Consider the following 19,426-nt stretch of genomic DNA (forward strand, 5'->3'; position numbering starts at 1 on the left):
CTGTAGGGTTTCTCTCTTCTTCCCCTTCTTTATATGTGCTGTTCCTCAACTCTCTTTTCTCGTTTCACACATTCTCCATAGAAACATCATCTACAAGCTAGAGGCCCCCAAGCCCCTAGCACAGCTTTTTTTCTGAGTACAGAGACATTTATTCCTTTTCTTGCTTGAACTCTCTATTTCAATTTCACACAAGTACTTCAAACTTAATACATCAAGGCAACTCATCTTCCCCTCATTGTGTTCTTTCTCCTCTAGTTACTACTTCAGAGTATGGTACCATGACCTAAATAGTTGTTCTATTTCTGACTGGCTTATTTCATTTAGCACAATAATCTCCAGGTCCATCCATGCTGTTGACAAATACCATGTGACCTTACTTATATGTGGAATCTAATGCACAAAATAAACTGATGAACAAAATAGAAACAGAGGCATAGATACATGGAACAGACTCCCATCTGTCAAAGGGGTGGGGGGATTGAAGGCTGGATGAAAGAAGATAAAGAGATTAACCAAAAACATACATACATAACTCATAGACACGAACAATAGTGTAGTGATAGCCAGAGGGAAAGCGGGGAGGGGTTAGGTGGAGGCAGAGAAAAGGGGGAAAAATGGGGGTGGAAAGAAACTTTGCTTGGGGTGGTGGGTACATGATACCATGTGCAGATGGTATTTTATTGAGTTGTACACTTGAAACCTGTATGATTTTGCAAACCAATGAATTCACCCCAATGAATTCAATAAATAATAAATAAACAAACAAATAAATATTGTTTTACTAAAAAAATTGGGCATCTTTTCTCTTCTTTCCTTGCCCCACATATGCAGTCAGTCACAAAATCTTGTTAAAGATATTTTCCATATGTGTCTCAAATTTATCTGTTGACCTCTCTCTGAAAAAAAAGGTAGAGGACAATGATTATGGCTTACTTTTCTCATGGATTCTTTTTTGTTCTGGGCTATTGGATTTAAATTACTGTATACATGTTGATTGGGCTATCTTCTCTGTAATTCTCAACTGACAGGAGCATAATAGTACAGAACTGGGAAGGAGGTAGATTTTTATATATACATTATGGCATATTTTGAAATAATCAATAGACTACAGCTTTTTAAAAAATCTTTGAATTAATTGGGGGGGGCAAAGAAAATTTAAAACATGGGATGCCTTATTTGGATTTTGAACACTAAGGATGTTATTGTGTAAAGAGTAGATTGGATTAAAGGTTCAGGAAAAGAGTTTTTTGGGGAAGAGGCAAAGAGTAAGAAAGCCTCAATTGGGACAAAAGCAAAATTGTTGGATATATGTAAAGGAAACATTACTCTCTGTCACATGAATATACTTATTAAATTACATAGAGCTTTAGAATTTACCTTTTATTTCTGAAAGACATTTCTGATAACTTATTCCCTCTTTACTAGCTTTTAAAGAAATGAGTAGATTTTATCTTTCTTCTCTGTTTAACTAGATCCACCACTCCACTCACACACCTTTGAGTGACTATTGAGTAAATATATTTTAATTTTCTCAAGAAACCTATAGCTACTATGCACACTTTTGACACTGTCTCAAAGATATCTCAAATAAATCATTGGAAAACATAAATATATTTTACCTAAAGTGAAACTATACACTAGAATTTTCCAGGTATTATGTTCATTCCAGAAGTAAAATAGGTCCTTCTCAGTATCAATAAGAACTTCTTAGTTTTAAAAAGCGAAGAGCTTTTTTTTTAAGTTGAGTTCTTGCTTTATGGGCTGAATACAATAGTGTCCAATTGTTTAAAAAGTTAAAATAAAGCTTGAGAAAAGAGGCACAGTACATTGTAAGTTACTCCTACATATAGTGTTGCAAGACCCAAGGGCTCCGAGCATTGAAGGAAACTGTAAGTGTGTGGATGGATAAATATGAAAACAAACAAACAAAAAACTCAGGAATCCGCAGTCTGAATGATACTTCTCTGAGTTAAGAGTCTGGTTTGATGCAGAAAATGATTACCTCCCATCACTCAATATTAAATCTGGATACTCAGCAGAGTTGAGCCTGAGCTCAAAATTATGAGATATATTTTACACTAAGCACTGCATGGAATCTGAGAAAGTAATCTAGTCAGTTCATACTGGAGCAATATTAAAATTTCTGGAGTTCAAACATGAAAATTTATAAAGGACTACTCTGAGTCAACTCAGGCCAATGATGGACCACAGTGAGAGCTGAAGACAGTTGCCACTTGTCCCCTCCTCTACGGGCCATTGATTCAAGGAGCTTGTGGGCTTGAGTAGGAGATGTGTAGGAAAAGAGATGCAGGGTAGTGTGATGCTCAGAGGCTCAGACTACAGCAACAGGGCTACTAGACCTTGGATGAGACTCAGAAGCAGCGATGATAGTTGAAAATAGAAGCAGTCAGCTTAAATAAAGAGGTGTTGTGAATAGAAATAAGAAAGTATAACACTACATATAATATTTTATAGTCTTTAATACATTTTATTATTGGATATTAGTTGTATATTTGAATTGCATAAATCATTTTATTTTTATAGATTTTATTGTATTTTAAAAATATATTTATTGATTATGCCATTACAGTTGTCCCATTTCCCCTCCATCATTCCACTCCATCCTGCACACCCCCTCCCTCTCACATTCCCTCCCTATAGTTCATGTCCATGGGTCATACACATTAAGTTCTTTGGCTTCTACAATTCCTATACTATTCTTACCCTCCCCCTGTCTATTTTCTACCTACCATTTATGCTACTTATTCTCTGTACCTTTCCCCCCTCTCTCCCCCTCCCACTCCCCTGCTGATAACCCTCCATGTGATCTCCATTTCTGTGGTTCTGTTTCTGTTCTAGTTGTTTGCTTAGTTTGCTTTTGTTTTTGTTTTAGGTGTGGTTGTTAATAACTGTGAGTTTGCTGTCATTTTTACTGTTCGTATTTTTATCTTCTTTTCCTTAGATAAATCCCTTTAACATTTCATATGATAAGAGCTTGTATTTTTTAATGTTATTTTAAAACTGAGACACTCATCTCTGTACAGAGATGCCTAGTAAATAAATACTTATTGCTTGAACAAATCATGTAATTAAAAAAAAAGCACAATTGATGTGTTTGCATTTTGTTCTTCCCTTTTGAATACATTAGCCAGACCAACTGTTGCCTTTTGAACTGGGCAGGGTCCAGTGAGGAAGACAAAAGAAGACACTAAGCATTTCCAACAGAGGGTGGGATTTGAAACAGGGAATTAGTTACACAGGCTTTATCTGGAAGGCTGAAAGGGAAAGAGGAAACCTGAGGTAAGGCAGAGAAAATAACTGCAGGAAAAGAGATGAGTTGGAATTCCTGGAACCTAGATGCTCAGCTCCCTGAGGAAGGGACATCACTGGCTCTTGCCGGCACCCCTGATGGTGAGCTGAGTGCCCCCAGAAGCTGAAGGCTGGAACCAGCTGACAGGAACAAGACAAACCTAGTCCCTCCTCTCTACTTCCTCCACCCAGTCCCATGTTTCCCATTAGCAGAAACCAATGGGAAAGTCTGAAATATAAAAGACAAAGGATGAGTTTAGAGCTAAAAAATAGAATATAAAATCTGCACAACTACTGTTTAAAGGGAAAACAACTGCCTTGAAACAGACCAGCAATAAATTACACATAAAGCAACTTCTGCCTACAGGCTTATTATTATTACTGGTTGTTTTGTTTGTTTGTTCGTTTTGATTTTTTTTGGTTGATGAATTTTCCCAACATTGATTGAATTCAGTTGCCATTGGAATCCCCAACATTAATTCTTTAAATCACACTGACTCTCTCCCCAGGTAAAATATCTCTTTCTGCAGAGACAGTGGTCTTTTTCTTTGTAAACGCTACCATCTTACCGTAGACACAACATGAAAGTTTTGACCATTCTTGGGGGAAGGATCACTTTTGATAACAGTGCCCTTAGAAAAAGATTCCCCTTCTCTTTTGGTTATCCATAGACAGATAACCCTCCTCCCCAAACTGTTGCACTGCCAATGCTTCCTTTTCCTCTTGATTTTCCAGCCATGGTGGGCCAACAGCATCCCCTGCTGCCTCTCTGGGTCCAGTCCATTGATGTGTGTATTACGTATGACTTCTCTCATGGCCCCCTTGGATTGGAAGAAGTGTACAGCTGAACAGATGGGTTTCATAAAACTTGAGATTAATTTACTTTACATAATCTCTAAATTATTTTATATTATTAATCTGGGGCTTTCCAAACACTATTACATCTTACATAAGTAAACTGAGACATTTTTCTAAGGGACAGATTGCCTTGTCAAACTAAGCCCACATTTTGCTATTGTGCAGCTTTATACTACTAAAAATGCACAAGCACAGATAAAAGCCACAGAAGACCTCCAATCCCTTTTGTGCCTGATAAGTCACTTCATCCTGTATAGAGTGACTCTGGGACTTGTATTAAGTTGTTAATTCCTTGGTAAAATGGTCCATTTGTCTTGATCAATGCATAAATTGATTAACTGGCTAAAAATAAAGATCTGGTACTTTCAGATCTTAGAATTTCTTTGTGCTAAACTTTCTGGAAAGGAATACGTGCCAAGTCTATCTGTGATCCCCAGAATTCAAAAACCAATGGTTTTAAATGTTGGCTCAGCATCAAAATCATCCCAGACCTACTAAACAGAATATGTGAGTGTTGGGCCCAAGTATGTATGTAAAGTGCTAGAGATTGTGTTGATGTATAGTCAGAACTGAGAATTGCAGATTTCTTTCTCGCGGGAAAGCAAAAGCATTACTGAACTAGTATTGGCTGCTTTGTATAGTTGATTTCAAAGAACCAATTCAGTAAATGTTAGCCAGAGGATCATAACACCATTTAGCCAGTTTTAAGTACCAAAGACTATTTTCTTTATTGGCTTGTTTGTTTTTCTTTCTGGTGCTGCTATTTGTTTTCACTCTCTCAGATGGTTGAGAATTAAGTCATGTTGTAATATGTGTTCCACTTGATTCTATTGTGTGTGTGGAAGCTTCCCTCAGGTGGGTGGGGTGGATGATAAATTCTATTTAGATAGCAGCTCTGGGCTCTCCCATATAAACTCTAATTTAGACTGCATTACTCACTGGGGGGGTTGATGGCTGCACTTACAGAGCTCTGTAAAAGCTCAAAGCTTAAGTATTTATGGCACCCTGAAATCCCCAAAGGAAAAGCCATTTCTGTTCTGGGAGACTGTATTGGATGTAGATGTGGTAAGGACCTGCTCATTGTCCAAAAAGATGAAGGACAGACAGCCATGTTAATGAGTTGAAGACATTGGTGTACTATGAATATAGTCACTTTACTAAGAAATATAAGCAAGTACCTGAGAGAATGAGGGAAAGTATGTAACAGTGGGAATAAGGAGTAGACTCTGGGAGAAAGGGAAATTTTTCCCAGCTGCCAAGGCTGTGATTAGCGATTACCAACTGCGAACTACTGGGCCAGCTTTGCCAGCAAGTATTCAATATTTTGCATTCCACTTAGGAATGTAAAGATGGCTTAATATAAGTAAATCAATATATATAATACTCTATATCAATAGGTGAAACCATGTTTGTAAGATTTAATAGCTGCAGAAAGACATTTGCTAGAAGTAAATTACTAATTTAAAAAATCTAAAATAATAATAAAATGAATCTTTCATAATATAATAAAGAGCATTTAAATTATATCAACCAGTACTGACAAAGATATAATGAAACATATACTTTCATTCATTGTTTGTGACAAGGTAAATGGGTTCAACAGCTTTGGAAAACAATTGAATATATAAATTTCATGAGATACAATTTTTTACCTTGATTTATTAATCTAGATATGTCATTCTTCCTTCCAAAACAAAAGCTAAAATGAAAATAAAAGTGCTTAACCACAGAGATGGAAGTTTGAGAATCACTTATTGTAATAATGAAAAATTAGAAGAAACCTAAATCAGTGATATGTAAAATATGTGAATATTCATGCCTTAGGATAAGATAAAATTTGAGTACGTGTCTCCAGTACATACTTAGTTACTTCTGTATAAATTACATGCTGGCATTTGTACTTGTGTTAACATTTCATATATAGCATGTAGACATACACAAAAAGAAACTGAAATTAGATGAATTAACAATGTTATTGTCAATACTATTTGTTTTTGTAAGAGCAATGTGGTTAAATATTCCTTATAATTTTGAAAATATTTGTTTAGTATTTTATTTTTTAACAATTCCATGGTCTGCTCTTAATATTACTATTTTTGATGTATTTTTTTAAAAGTCAGGTTTATTGTGGCAAAATTTGCATACAGAAAAATTTACTTTCTTTAAAAGTACAGCTTGAGTTTTGAAAAATGCATACAGTTCTATAACTACTACTGTATCAAACACATAGAACATTTCCCTAATTTCATGAACTACCCCCTCTAACCCTGAGCCTTTTTGCAGCCAATCCCCTACCTCCATCCCTTGCCCCTAGCATTCACTGGTCCAATTTTTTCCCAATAGTTTTTCCTTTTCCAGAATCATATGAATTGTGCCATTTTTGCGTCTGCCTTCTTTTACTTAGCCTTTTGTGTCTGGCTATTAAAAAAAACAACACAATACTTATCCAAGTTGTTGAATGTATCAGTGGTTTATTCCTTTTTAAATATGAATATTATCCCATGTATGGATACACAATAATTTATTCGTTCATTCACCAATTGATGAATATTTTGGCTCTTTTAATTTTGGGCTATTATGAATAAAACTACTATAAACATTAATGTACAATCTCTGTGTGAACATATGTTCTCATTTCTCTTGGGTAAATACCTAGGAGTGATACCACTGGCTCATACAATAAGTACATGATTTCCAAAATGGACATGCCATTTTGTGTTCCCATCAGCAATAAATGAGAGTACTAGTCCTCCCCACCCTCACTAGCACTTTGAATGTCACATTTTTAAAAGAAAATAATTTTCCATTCTGGTAGGTATGTGTTATGGGCTGAATTGTGTGCCCTCCCCCCATTCATGTTGAATTCTTAACCCATAATACCTTAGAATGGGACTGTATTTAGAGACAGGGCCTTCAAAGAGGTCATGTGGTAGGCCCTCCTCCAGTATGATTCTTGCCCTCATAAGAAGAGACTAAAAGACAGACGTGCAAAGAGAGAAGACCGTGTGAAGACACAGGGAGAAGATAGCTATCAATAAATCAAAGAGAGAGGCAGCAGATCTCAGGCTGCTAGCCTCCAGAATCATGAGAAAATAAGTTCTGTTGTTTATACCACTGTAAGAAAGCAAAATTTACCACCCCCAAATTTATGTCTCTGGCATGAAGATTATTTTATTTTTAAAAAACAAAGTACTTGGGAAGAACCTTTGACTTTCCCCCTAAATGCCTGAAAGAATGTAGATGGAGGGCCTGTTCCAGGAGACAGAGCTATCGCCAGAGAGATGTATGAAGGATATGGGCTAAGTGTGATGAGGGAAACCTGGCAGGGCCTAGAGATCAGAGTCAGTTCTGCATCCCATTGTCTCCGTCCACAGACATTTGTTTACCAAACATTTACTTTTCTGTGTGAATTGCTTTCTCCCCTTTGAAAGTGGTCTGAAGTTCCAAACCATTAACTCCTGCTCCTCAGCTCAGGTTGGCATATCCACCTCAACTTCCTGTATTCTAATGGAGCCCCTGTACATACATAAGCAATTAAATTTGGTTATTTTTCTCCTGTTAATCTGTTTACTGTCAATTTAATTCTTAGACCAGCCAGAAGAACCTATAAGAGCAAAGAAAAATTTCTTTTTCTCCAACACTGCCTATTCTGTGGCACTTTGTTGTTAGCCCAACATAATGTGTAAAAGTGTATTATTGGAGTTTTATTTAATGACTAATACTATTGAGCATATATGACTTTGTGTTCCTTTGATTCCATATTTCTTCATTGATAATGTATCTGTTCAAATCTTTTGTCCATTTATTTTATTACTGATTTTTGTGTTCTTTACACATTCTGACTACAAGTCTTTTATTAGATATGTAATTTATAAACGTTTACTCTTAGTTTGTGGCCTGTCTTTTGATTTCCTAAATAGTATATTTTGAAAAGTAGAGGTATACTTTTAAGTCAAAATTATTATATATTTTTTATTTATCATTCTTGTTTTTTATTGTTGGTTTGATATTTTTTACAACTTTAATTGAAGATAAACTGTGCACATTTAAAGTGTACATTTAATTATTTATGACATATGTATACAACCTGGAAACCATCTCCACAGTCAAGATAATAAACATTTCTATCTCTCCCTTCAAAAAAATGTTCTTTTTGCTCCTTTGCAAACTTTCCTTCCTTCCATTCTATCTCCAGATAACCAATTGCCTGCTTTCTGTCACACTAAATTAGTCTGAATATCCTAGTTTTTACATAAATTTAAATACAGAGAACCTAGCCTTTTCTTTTTTTGCATGGCTCCCTTACTCAGATCAGTGACTATGAGATTTATCCATGTTGATGCATACATGAATAATTCATTGCTTTTATTCCATTCATTACCATAAATTGTTAATCCATTCATGTGTTGATCGACATTTGGTTTAATGCTTGTCATACTGGAAAAAGTTATTTCACCAAAATAACTTGATTGAAACAGAATGTAATATTTACTCCATTTGCTGAATCACTCTACCAGTTTTCCAAACTGTACACCAAATAAATCACTGGTTTTGTTGAAATTTCAATTTGCCCTCCTGCCAGTCTGATGATATTACAAAAAATTAGAATTCATTAAATAATTATATTTGTGATAAGTATGTGAAGTCCACTGAAACTCTTTATGAAAGAAAGACAGGTTTTACTGAAAGATTTTTAAGCAGATTTAAAAAGTCTGTTTCTAAGAGTTTCAAACATATAGGTAAGAGAGCTTTTATAGCTAATACATTGTTTTAGGCATTAAAATCACTTAATGATGGAAACATTTCTAAACATCCATTTAAAAATGTTCTCTTCATTGTACAAAATTCTTTAGAATAGAAGGCACTTTTTACTTACTGGTCAAATGTCACCTTGAAGTGTTTATTTTTCTGAAAATATTTGTTAGATAGCATTTTATATACTTTAATCTTCATTCCAGAAATTTCAAAAAATAAACTTATTTTTTTCAAATTTCCCCTTATAATGTTTTACCATGGTTTAGATACTTTCCCTAAAAGAACAAAATCTATAGCATGAACTTTTAGGTATCAGAAAGACTCAAAAGGCTGGTTTTCCCTCTGTCCAAGTTTCGTTTGCAGGCTTTAAGTGCAGCATGCAGTTGCTGCCCTTGCTGTTTTCCAAATGTCCGATGTGCGCTATGACTGACAGCCTCTTCTCTCTGAGTCTGATCAGCTTTGCAGAAGACCATTTTTCTTTTCACTGAACCAGTAGAAATGCTTCAACATCATCAACTCCAATCTGAAGTTCCGGTTGCACTCTATTAAGGGAAATTTCTTATTTTCCACTGTCATTTCCATAAAAGTAAGTACTGTCATTTTGAGCCATATTCTCTTCAGGTAATAATTAAATGAATCTATTAACTCTTTATTTTTCTGAGAAAACTTGACATGTGATGCAAATTTAGCACTCACAAAAATGGTGAAAAGATCATGAATAAGCTCGTCTTCCAAAAACTTGACAGATTTCCATATAAGAAGATCGTCAAAAAGAAATGCATTTGGATCTTTTAATGCTCATACACTACACCTATGGGCACCAACTCGTGTCAGGGAAGCACTGTTCTGCGTGTAACTTCCTAGCAATTTGACCCTGACTTTTCAAGCGGCATCACTTTCCTTACAATCTACATGAACCTCATAAAGTGACCTTAAAAGGGTATGTTTTTTTTTTCAAGTGGTGATGTTCCAGGAAGAAATCCATTTTTAGTGTGACCCAGCTCTGTTGGAATATATTGGATGGCCCCACAAGACGCTGCCACTTTCATGAGGCTGCAATATAGTATGTATGTATCTTACAGGAGTATTCTTATCCACCCTATGGAAATGGTTGCTTAGCAACTGCAGTCTCAAGGATGGACGGTTCACCTTCTCGAAATTTGAACAGCTTTTCACAGAGGTTTTCTTTTTTTTTTTTATTTTAATTTTGTATTGTTATTCAATTACAGTTGTGTGCCTTTTCTCCCCATCCCTCCACCCCACCCCAGCCAAACCCCCCTCCCTCCTCCACCTCCACCCTCCTAGTTTTTGGATCCACTCATCTGCTGATGGGCACTTAGGTTGCTTCCAGCACTTGGCTATTGTAAATTGTGCTGCTATGAACATTGGGGTGCATAGGTTCTTTTGGATGGGTGTTTCAGTGTTCTTAGGGTATAATCCCAGCAGCGGAATTGCTGGGTCAAAGGGCAGTTCCATTTTTTAGTTTTCTGAGAAAATTCCATACTGTTTTCCACAGTGGCCTCACCAGTCTGCATTCCCACCAACAGTGCACTAGGGTTCCCTTTTCTCCGCATCCTCTCCAACATCTGTTTGTGGATTTGTTTATGTTGGCCACTCTGACTGGTGTGAGATGGTACCTCATTGTGGTTTTAATTTGCATCTCTTTCACAGAGGTTTTCAATCAGGACTTCTTGTTTATCTTGTTCCAGGGTCAATAGAAGGGATACCATGCTGTTCATCACACTTTCACCATCTTTATCATCTTCCTTCAGACATACGTCACAGGCTTCAATAATGTGAGCTAAGTCTACATGAAGTCCACCTTCTGAGTTCTTTTCTGAAATTCCAGCTCTTAGGTTTCAGAGAAACTGAAAGCTCAGCAGCCTGATCTTCCTCACGGATGTGGATGGTGTCGTGGCCACGGTGGGAGTGGCTCTGTTCCCAAACTGCACGACTGGAAAAGGGAGCTCTCCAGCTCCCTCGCTTCACAGATCTTTTAAGTATTTGACACAAAATGTCCAGAAAAACCTCTTTATGTTACAAAAGATTTTTAAAGATTGTTTCTTATTCATTTATTATTGTACATAATCCACTATAATTTGAAGACCTTTTGAAGAACATAAAATTAACCACAGTAACATCAGTAACTCCTATAGCACTTTATGAATGTATGATTTCAACTTGTGTGCTGAAAAGATTAACTAATGATACAACAAAAATTAATTTCAGATATTATATTACACCTACAGTTTTATCTACAACAATTTTTTAAGAAAATTTATTTAGATTGGTTTAAGCACCAGTTATTACACTTAAACAGTTCTTCTGTAGTATATGTTTTATTTTAATAATATATTTTCTTATGTGTAGCTTTCCTCTAATAGATCAGAAGAAGCTACTGCATTCTTAAAACAGAATCTAACAAATATCATAAGCTGAGGCGTTACTTTTAACTTTCAGCCAACTCCAGAGCAAACCACTTACACTGTGTTAAGTGTTCTAAGACTCACTGGTTCAACTCTTTAGCAGCATTTTCTATGAATCCTCCAACAGAAATTAACAACAAAAAATGTTTCTCTATGTTATATTCTACTTATTTCAGTCATTTTTTGAAACCCTGACATGACAGGAGAAAGATATACTTCCCAGGTGGTATGTAAATTTTATCTTTGTGAAGTAAGGCACCCAAAACATGGTTTTAAAATTTATTTTTAAATTTAGTGTAATTTTGTAAACACTGAACTGAACTTTACGTGGCCATAAACAATGGTGGGGAAAGAATATATATTTTTCAGTCAAATCATTGTTAACACTTATTAGGTCATTGTTGATGTCTGCGTATGGAATGCGGCTGGTGAATGGCTTACACTAAGATTTGAATTGTCAGCTTTGCCACTAGCAGTTTACCACAGATCTAGAAATTCAACAAGGAGGAATGTATGTTCATTCACTGGCATTTATTGAGCCAACAAATAATAGGTATAATGCTACATAGAAAAATGTGTAACATAAGTGCTAGGTCAAAAACTAGTTTATAAAACTTATGTGCTCATAATAATAACTATCTTAAAAGACAGGAATAGAATATAGACAACTTTTTAAAGCTTTAGAAGGGTTTTAAGATTATAAATATTTTACTTTCTTCCTTTCTTGCCAAGCTTTTCGTATCTTTTTATTGTTTAGAATTTTAAAGACACATATTTACATCATATTTGCCTCTCCTTTTCTTACAGAAAATTTTGAATGTGTGAAAGTTAATTTGCCTTCCATATACAAGTGCCCTTACACCCTAACCAATATTGGATTTTACAGTTCCTTTCAATCATTACTAATTTGTTCAGGAAGGAAATGGCATTGTAATTTTTTCTTTTAAACTTCTGTGAATACCAGTAGCATGTTTATAAACTACTTGATTTCATCCTTTGTTAACTACCAGGGTATGAGAGGCTTTCTCTGACTCCCTGCTACAAAATAGCGCCACTTCATACCAGCACCAGGCTATGTTTTCACTTCCTATAAAACTTCCCTGATGTATTTTGGGTTTATTTTTACTGTATGCCTATATTTTCTTCTCTACTGTCAAATATGGCTAACAGCTGGTATACAGTAGTTGCTAGATGCTCAACAAATAATTTTTTAATGAATAAATGAATGTTCTTCACACCTTTTCCTAATGGATTATAAGGTTTTGTTTATGAATCTGTTAAGACTTCTTTCTACATTAGAGACAAACTCTTTATCTAAGCATATGTTGCAAATTTGTTTACTCTGTCACTTACCTTGTTCGTAATTTTTAAATTTATTTTAATTTTTTTAGAAACACAGAAGTTTAATGTGGTTATGCTGTCAAGTGCATTATGCTTATGGCTTCTGTACTTGGTGCTTTACCTAGGAATACTTTCTTTTCCTTCCTGCCCCTGACTTTCCCTGTGTGCGTGAACGTGGCAGAGGTAAGTACGAGAACCTAACTTCTCTCCAACTTCACTGTACCGGCACCACTAACTGGATCACTACCCGTTGATTTGAAATGCCGCATTGATGATGCAGCAGGTGCTTACACTGACTTGGATCTGTGTCTGGGCTTTCCCTTCTTCTCCATGGAGCTCTCTAATTATAGCAATAATTTTACTCCTCTTTGATGTATGTAGCTAAAGTATTGACTGTATTTGTGAATACTCGAATAAATTCTTTCATTTGTTAATATTTCCATTGAACTAGTTTTACTTTTATTCTTTATGAGGAATTTTGGGAACATTTTTTTCCTTGAAAATATACATATAAATGAGAATAAATTCTGCATGTCTGAGATATGTTTGAACCTTTAGCAGAGATTGCACCCTCTGCTCTTTTTTTTCTGGGATTTTTTAAAATTTAATTGTTATTCAAGTATATTTGTCTCCGTTTTCACCTCACCACATCCCCCACTGCCTCACCCATCCCTGCCTCCCACCCTCGAACCCACCCCCTATGGCTTTATCCATGTGTCCTTCATACATGTTCCTTGATGGGCCCCCCCACTATCCCCTATTATCCCTCTCCCTCCTCCTCTCTGGTTACTGTCAGATTGTTCTCTATTTCAATGTCATGTCTTTGGTTGTGACATTTTGCTGCTTGTTTGTTTTGTTGATTAGGTTCAACTTATAGGTGAGATCATATAGTATTTGTCTTTCACTGCTTGGCTTATTTCACCTCTGCTCTTAAGCTTTCAGACTAGAGACCATCTCCTTGTACCTTCCCTCAGGAAGCATGTTAGGAAACGCTGCATGTTCATTCCCTAATGTGGGCTTTTAGCTTTTGTGTGTTTGGTTTTTACACTGATGAACTTTCAGAGTTCTTTGAGGGTTTTTTCAGTTGAGATTTTAATGATATTTCAGTAGCTCCTTGATTTCATTTTTTATGGAGTATTTTGAAAACTGATTTCTATTTCTATTTTAAATAAATTATAGATGATGGTTATACAAAAAAGTACAGTCATGAGGATTGTTTATGCTTATGGAAAAGATTGAGGGTCCCTATTTTTTCTCTGATACCTCTGACTGTGTTCTTCTGGCACCCAAAATAGATCCCCAAGGCTGGTCCTGGAGGAAGCCTTTAGTGCTAAATGCAGCCAGCCAGGAATAGTTAAAAAGGACACAATAAAACCACTCAGTGCTTTATTGTTGTATGCTTGCAAAAAAACTAGCCCAAATGTACTTTGGCAAACTTCTTCTAAAAGTTCAGTCCTAAAATACAGGTTTGTACACTAGAAAAATGCTCTCCTATCTCTGGAACCAGACCACGGAGAAGGGGCGTCACCACATGTCCATCAGTATTCTAAGTGATTTTAAGGCACCTTTATTCAAAGTCTTAACATATTTTGCCCTTTCAAAAGAGGGGAAATATCTGCCATTGTTCAGTACATCTTTGGCAATAGGTCCCATTAAATACGACAGGGAGGTTTCTTCTGTTACAATCTCTCTCTGACATAGAGGTTCATAAATATGATGACATAAATCTCACAAACATGTCCACAGTTTTGTTTTATGTTGCTCTGTATGCCCCCCGCGGCTCTAAGTGACATCCTGCAGATTTCAAATCAAATGGGCCCCTTATTTGTTGCTTTGATTTTTCACACTGACTGAGTGACCTAAAGCACTTGGACTTAAAGGGGTTTTTTTTAAAGTCTTAAATAATCAGACTTTTGCTGGTTTTCTATCTACACAAAAGCCCAAGAGGGACAGCAATGACTGTAAATAAATGAATCTAAATTCTCTGCTTCAATAGTTAAAAACAATTGTCTTGAAGATGAATCACATTCAACTGAATGGACTAGTTTTTAGTAGGTTCCTATGTTATTATATGCAGCTTATTTGTCATGAATCCGTCACTGGATACCATTTCCTTCTTGCAGACACAGCTTGATGTGCCTCAGCAGCCCACTGGGGAGCCCTGCAGCAGCTTCCTGGGCTGGAAACACGGTGGCTCAAAGGGAACCAAAGTCCTGGCCTTGCAAGTAAGGTTTTTAAAAACAAATTGGTACAAATACTTTACTTCATTTTTTATTGTTTTCCTTCCATTATTTCTGATTTAATTTCTCTGCAGTATACACCTTGGTTTGAACTATCTCTACTGTGCAATTTAATTCATGGTTTATTACAAAATCCTGGCTCTGTTAGAGTGGTCAGAACAATCAAGACTGGGAAATGAAATGACATGGTTTCCTAAATTCAGTTGAAGAACAAATATTTGAGATATTTTCAAGTATAAGATAATAAAGAAGAAATATAACTAAACTAAAAAGTCAACTCATATTTGATTTTAAAAACCCTCACTTTCAAGAGCTTAGTAAGTATGTGAGTACTTTTGACAGCCAATTATTTTCCAGACACAATTTTAAAATATCAAATGTCATGAGCAGATAATGAGCTGCAAATCATCCTTCCATCTCTGGTCACTTCTACGATTTACTCCCTAGCAAATTTGAGAATTGGACTTCTGGTTCAAGGCAGAGGTGTAGATAGATACACTTTGCCTCCTCACATAACCAAACGAAGGACAACAACAAATTTAAAAACAAAAAATTACCAGAACTGCCAGAAAATTGAACCATATGGAAGTCCAACAACCAAGGAGTTAAAGATGAAACATTCACCCAGACTGGTAGGAAGGGTGGAGAAGGTAAGCCAGGGTGGAGGGGACTCGTGGACAAGGTGGCAGCTGGCAGATAAGGTGGTCCCACATTTGCCTGCTGATAAACTGGGAGGGACAACTGGGGAGCGAGAGAGACCGCAAAACCCAGGGTCCCGGAGTGGGGAAAGGAAGCCTCAAAAAGTCTGACTGAAAAGAACTTCTGAGAGTTGAGGCAACAGGAGAAACTCCCAGCCTCACAGGAGACTTTGTTAGAGAGACCCACAAGGTCCTAGAATGTAAACAAACCCACCCGCCTGGGAATTACCACCAGAAGGGCCCAATTTGCTTGTGGGTAGAGGAGGAAGTGACTGAACGCCAGCTGAGAGCTGAGCAAGCAGTGGCACTGTTCCCTATTGGACCCCTCCCCCACATACAGTGACACAATGCAGTGAGGTGGGTTGCCCTGCCCAGGCAAATATCTAAGGCTCTGCCCCTTACTATGTAACAGATGCATCAAGACAAAAAAATATGGCCCAAAGGAAAGAATAGATCAAAGCTCCAGAAAAAAAATACAATTAAGCGATGAAGAGATAGCCAACCTATCAGATGCACAGTTCAAAACACTGATAATCAGGATGCTCACAGAAATGTTTGAGTATGGTCAAAAAATAGAGGAAAAAGTGAAGACTATGCAAGTGAAATACAGGAAAAATGTACAGGAACCAACAGTGGATGGAAAGAAACCAAGATTTGAATCAACTGTTTGGATGAAAAGAAAGAAATAAACATTCAACCAGAAAAGAATGAAGAAACAAGAATTCAAAAAAATGAGGAAAGGCTTAGGAACCTCCAGGACAGCTTTAAACGCTCCAACATCCAAATTATAGGGGTACCAGAAGGAGAAGAGGAAGAACAAAAAATTGAAAACATAATGAAGGAGAACTTCCCTAATCTGGAAAAAGAAATAGACTTCCAGAAAGTCCAGGAAGCTCAGAGACTCCCAAAGAAGCTGGACCCAAGGAGGAACACACCAAGGCACATCATAATTACTTTACCCAAGATTAAACAGAAGGAGAGAATCTTGAAGCAGCAAGAGAAAAGGAGACAGTTACCTACAAAAGAGTTCCCATAAGACTGTCAGCTGATTTCTCAAAAGAAACTTTAGAAGCAAGAAGGGGCTAGAAAGAAGTATTTGAAGTCATGAAAGGCAAGGACCTACATCCAAGATTACTGTGTCCAGCAAAGCTATCATTTAGAATGGAAGGGCAGATAAAGTGCTTCTCAGATAAGTTCAAGTTAAAGGAGTTCGTCATCATCAAGCCCTTATTATATGAAGTGTTAAAGGGACTTATCTAAGAAAAAGAAGAAGATCAAAACTATGAACAGTAAAATGACAACAAACTCACAACTATCAACAACCAAACCTAAAAAAATCAAAAACAAAAATGAACTAAGCAAACAAGTAGAACAGGAACAGATTCACAGAAATAGAGATCACACAGAGGGTTATCAGTGGGGAGGGAGAGGGGTGAGAATGGGGAAAAAGGTACGGGAATAAGAAGCGTAAATGGTAAGTACAAAATAGACAGGGGGAGGTTAAGAATAGTATGGGAAATGGAGAATCCAAAGAACTTATATGACCCATGGACATGAACTGAGTATGGCCCTTAGTTCTTTTCTTGATGGCCCTTATCACCATCAGGCATGATTTAGCATTTATTTATTTATTTGCTCACTGACTGAGTCTTCCACTAGCATGTCAGCTCAGTGAGGAAAAGATTTTGCTTATTTTCTTTACTGCAGTTTCTCCAATCCCTGTTAACAGAGTCTAGCCATGGTCAGCATTAAATTTTAATATTTGTTAAAAACATTGTGGAGCAATTTAGATACCACTATTGTTTTTTAAGATTTTATTTAGTTTTAGAGAAAGAGGAAGAGAGGGAGATAGAGAGGGAGAGAACATCAATGTGAAAGAAATATCAATCGGTTGCCCCTAAAATGTGCCAAACCGACAACCAAGTCATGTGCCCTGACTAGGAATCAAACTGGTGACATTTTGCTTTGTGGTGCGATGCCCAACCCACCAAGCCACACCAGTCAGGGTGCCACTATTATTTTAAGATAATTTTATTTTGCTATATGTTTGGAATGGGTCATTTTAATTGTAAAACAATTAGGTTCATGTAAACAAATTTTTCCCTGAACTAGGCCTTGTGATAGGGGACACCAGGATGAATTCATCTTGCTTCTGTTTATAACTTCATAGCTTGGACAAAGTGTAAAACATTTGTTAGCAGGAGCAAGGTTCGTGTAATAGATAGTTATGACTTAATGCGGCAGAAGCAGATGTAATGGAAAATACCCTGGGTGTTTTCCACATCAACCTGATCTTTGTAAGTAAGGAGGGGAAGTGGATAGAATAAGAATGGAACTGACACTTAAAAGTTTAATTAATTAATTGTTTAGTTAATAATACATGTCCTGACTAAACTCTAAAACTGGTATTGATACCTGTCTAAACTGAGAATAGGGAATGAGGGGCCACCCGGGAGATGGAGCTGGACCCAGTTCTGCACCAAGCCACTCTCCTTAGGGCACTGAGGTTGTGGTGCACAGTTAGACGATACCTTCCTGAACCACTGGGGGCCATGACAAGGACAATGCGTTTCACAGCACTTCCACAGGGCCATGAGGTCACGTTGCTTATGGCTTGTGGACAGTCCGGTTTGGTTCCAGTCAGGGCACAGGAGGCCCCAGTGCAGAGATCCTGCTCAGGTGCCCTACCCCTCCCTCTAGAGCTGTCCTGGGTGCTGCCTGAGAGGCTGGGTGGGGTTTGGGTCTCTTTGCTCTGTCAGTGGACTCAAAGCAGGGGCAACATGCTGCATGCAGGAACTAGGGCAGGGGGTGCACAGAGTTAGTGGACTGCCACAGGAGTCTACCCTACTCCCAGACAAGATGTTGGCAAGAGGGACTATTGCACTGAGCATGCACAAGGCCAGCAAGATAATTGGAGAGTGGGGGAAGCCCTCCTACCCTCTTCCAGTGCCTGATTGGGGGTGGGCCCAGGGAAGTCAGACACATGCACCATAAAGGTCAGAATGGCAAGAGGGGAGGTGCTGGACTGAAGAGGCCTGTCAATCTAGCCTAGGGAAAATAAGGGATTGTCGAGGGGAGGGGTTGGACCCTCCTGGAGCACATGGAAATTTGAGAAGTTAATTGGTCATTCTAAGAAAGCACCTGATCCATCCCATACCCAAATTAATATAAACCCAGGGGAGGGAAGAGACACTTTTTTGCCCACCTGGTGAACTTATGGGCTAGTGTGTTCATGGGACCACCTGGCCCTGGAAGTCACATGGCCAGTGATGGTGGTGACCCTACACATGGGTTCCAGAAGGGAGCCTAAAGCTGGACAGCGGCCAGAAGCAAGCTGAGATACCTGGATGACCACATGCAGTTCCCAAAGAATACTTGAAATGGGAGCAGGAACTCTGTACACTGCCTTTGGTTTTGGTCTGGCTGAGGATGGCTGGGCTTTCCTCAGGTTTCCTGGAGGGGATGGGCTTTGAGACAAGAGTCTGCCATTCTCCCAGATCATGCAGCATTTGAATAAAATCCTCTTTCCTTTCTCACCAGCCATTGCCTCTAGAGTTAGCCTATTGGTGGTGGCAGGCAGCCAAACCCCTAATTTGGTTCTGTAACAATATGAAAAAAACTTGAAATAACTATATGAAATAATGTTAGAAATGGGAAAGCAACAATTATTTTGAATAATATATTTTTAATTCTTGGGGGACATTAATACCTTTGATGATGAAGGCTATAGATCCTTTCTCCAAAATAATGCACATAAACATATTACACAAAAATAATACCATTGTAGGGGCTGTATAAA

General features: G+C 37.4%; 1 pseudogene; it reads right to left on the reverse strand.

The window, feature by feature from the left end:
• Positions 1-9,227: 9,227 nt before the first annotated feature.
• LOC112314267 (eukaryotic translation initiation factor 3 subunit M-like) overlaps positions 9,228-19,426 on the reverse strand; it is a 190,291-nt pseudogene continuing 180,092 nt past the window's right edge.

Source organism: Desmodus rotundus, chromosome 5 (genome assembly GCF_022682495.2).
Source record: "Desmodus rotundus isolate HL8 chromosome 5, HLdesRot8A.1, whole genome shotgun sequence".
Taxonomy (NCBI): Eukaryota; Metazoa; Chordata; class Mammalia; order Chiroptera; family Phyllostomidae; genus Desmodus; species Desmodus rotundus.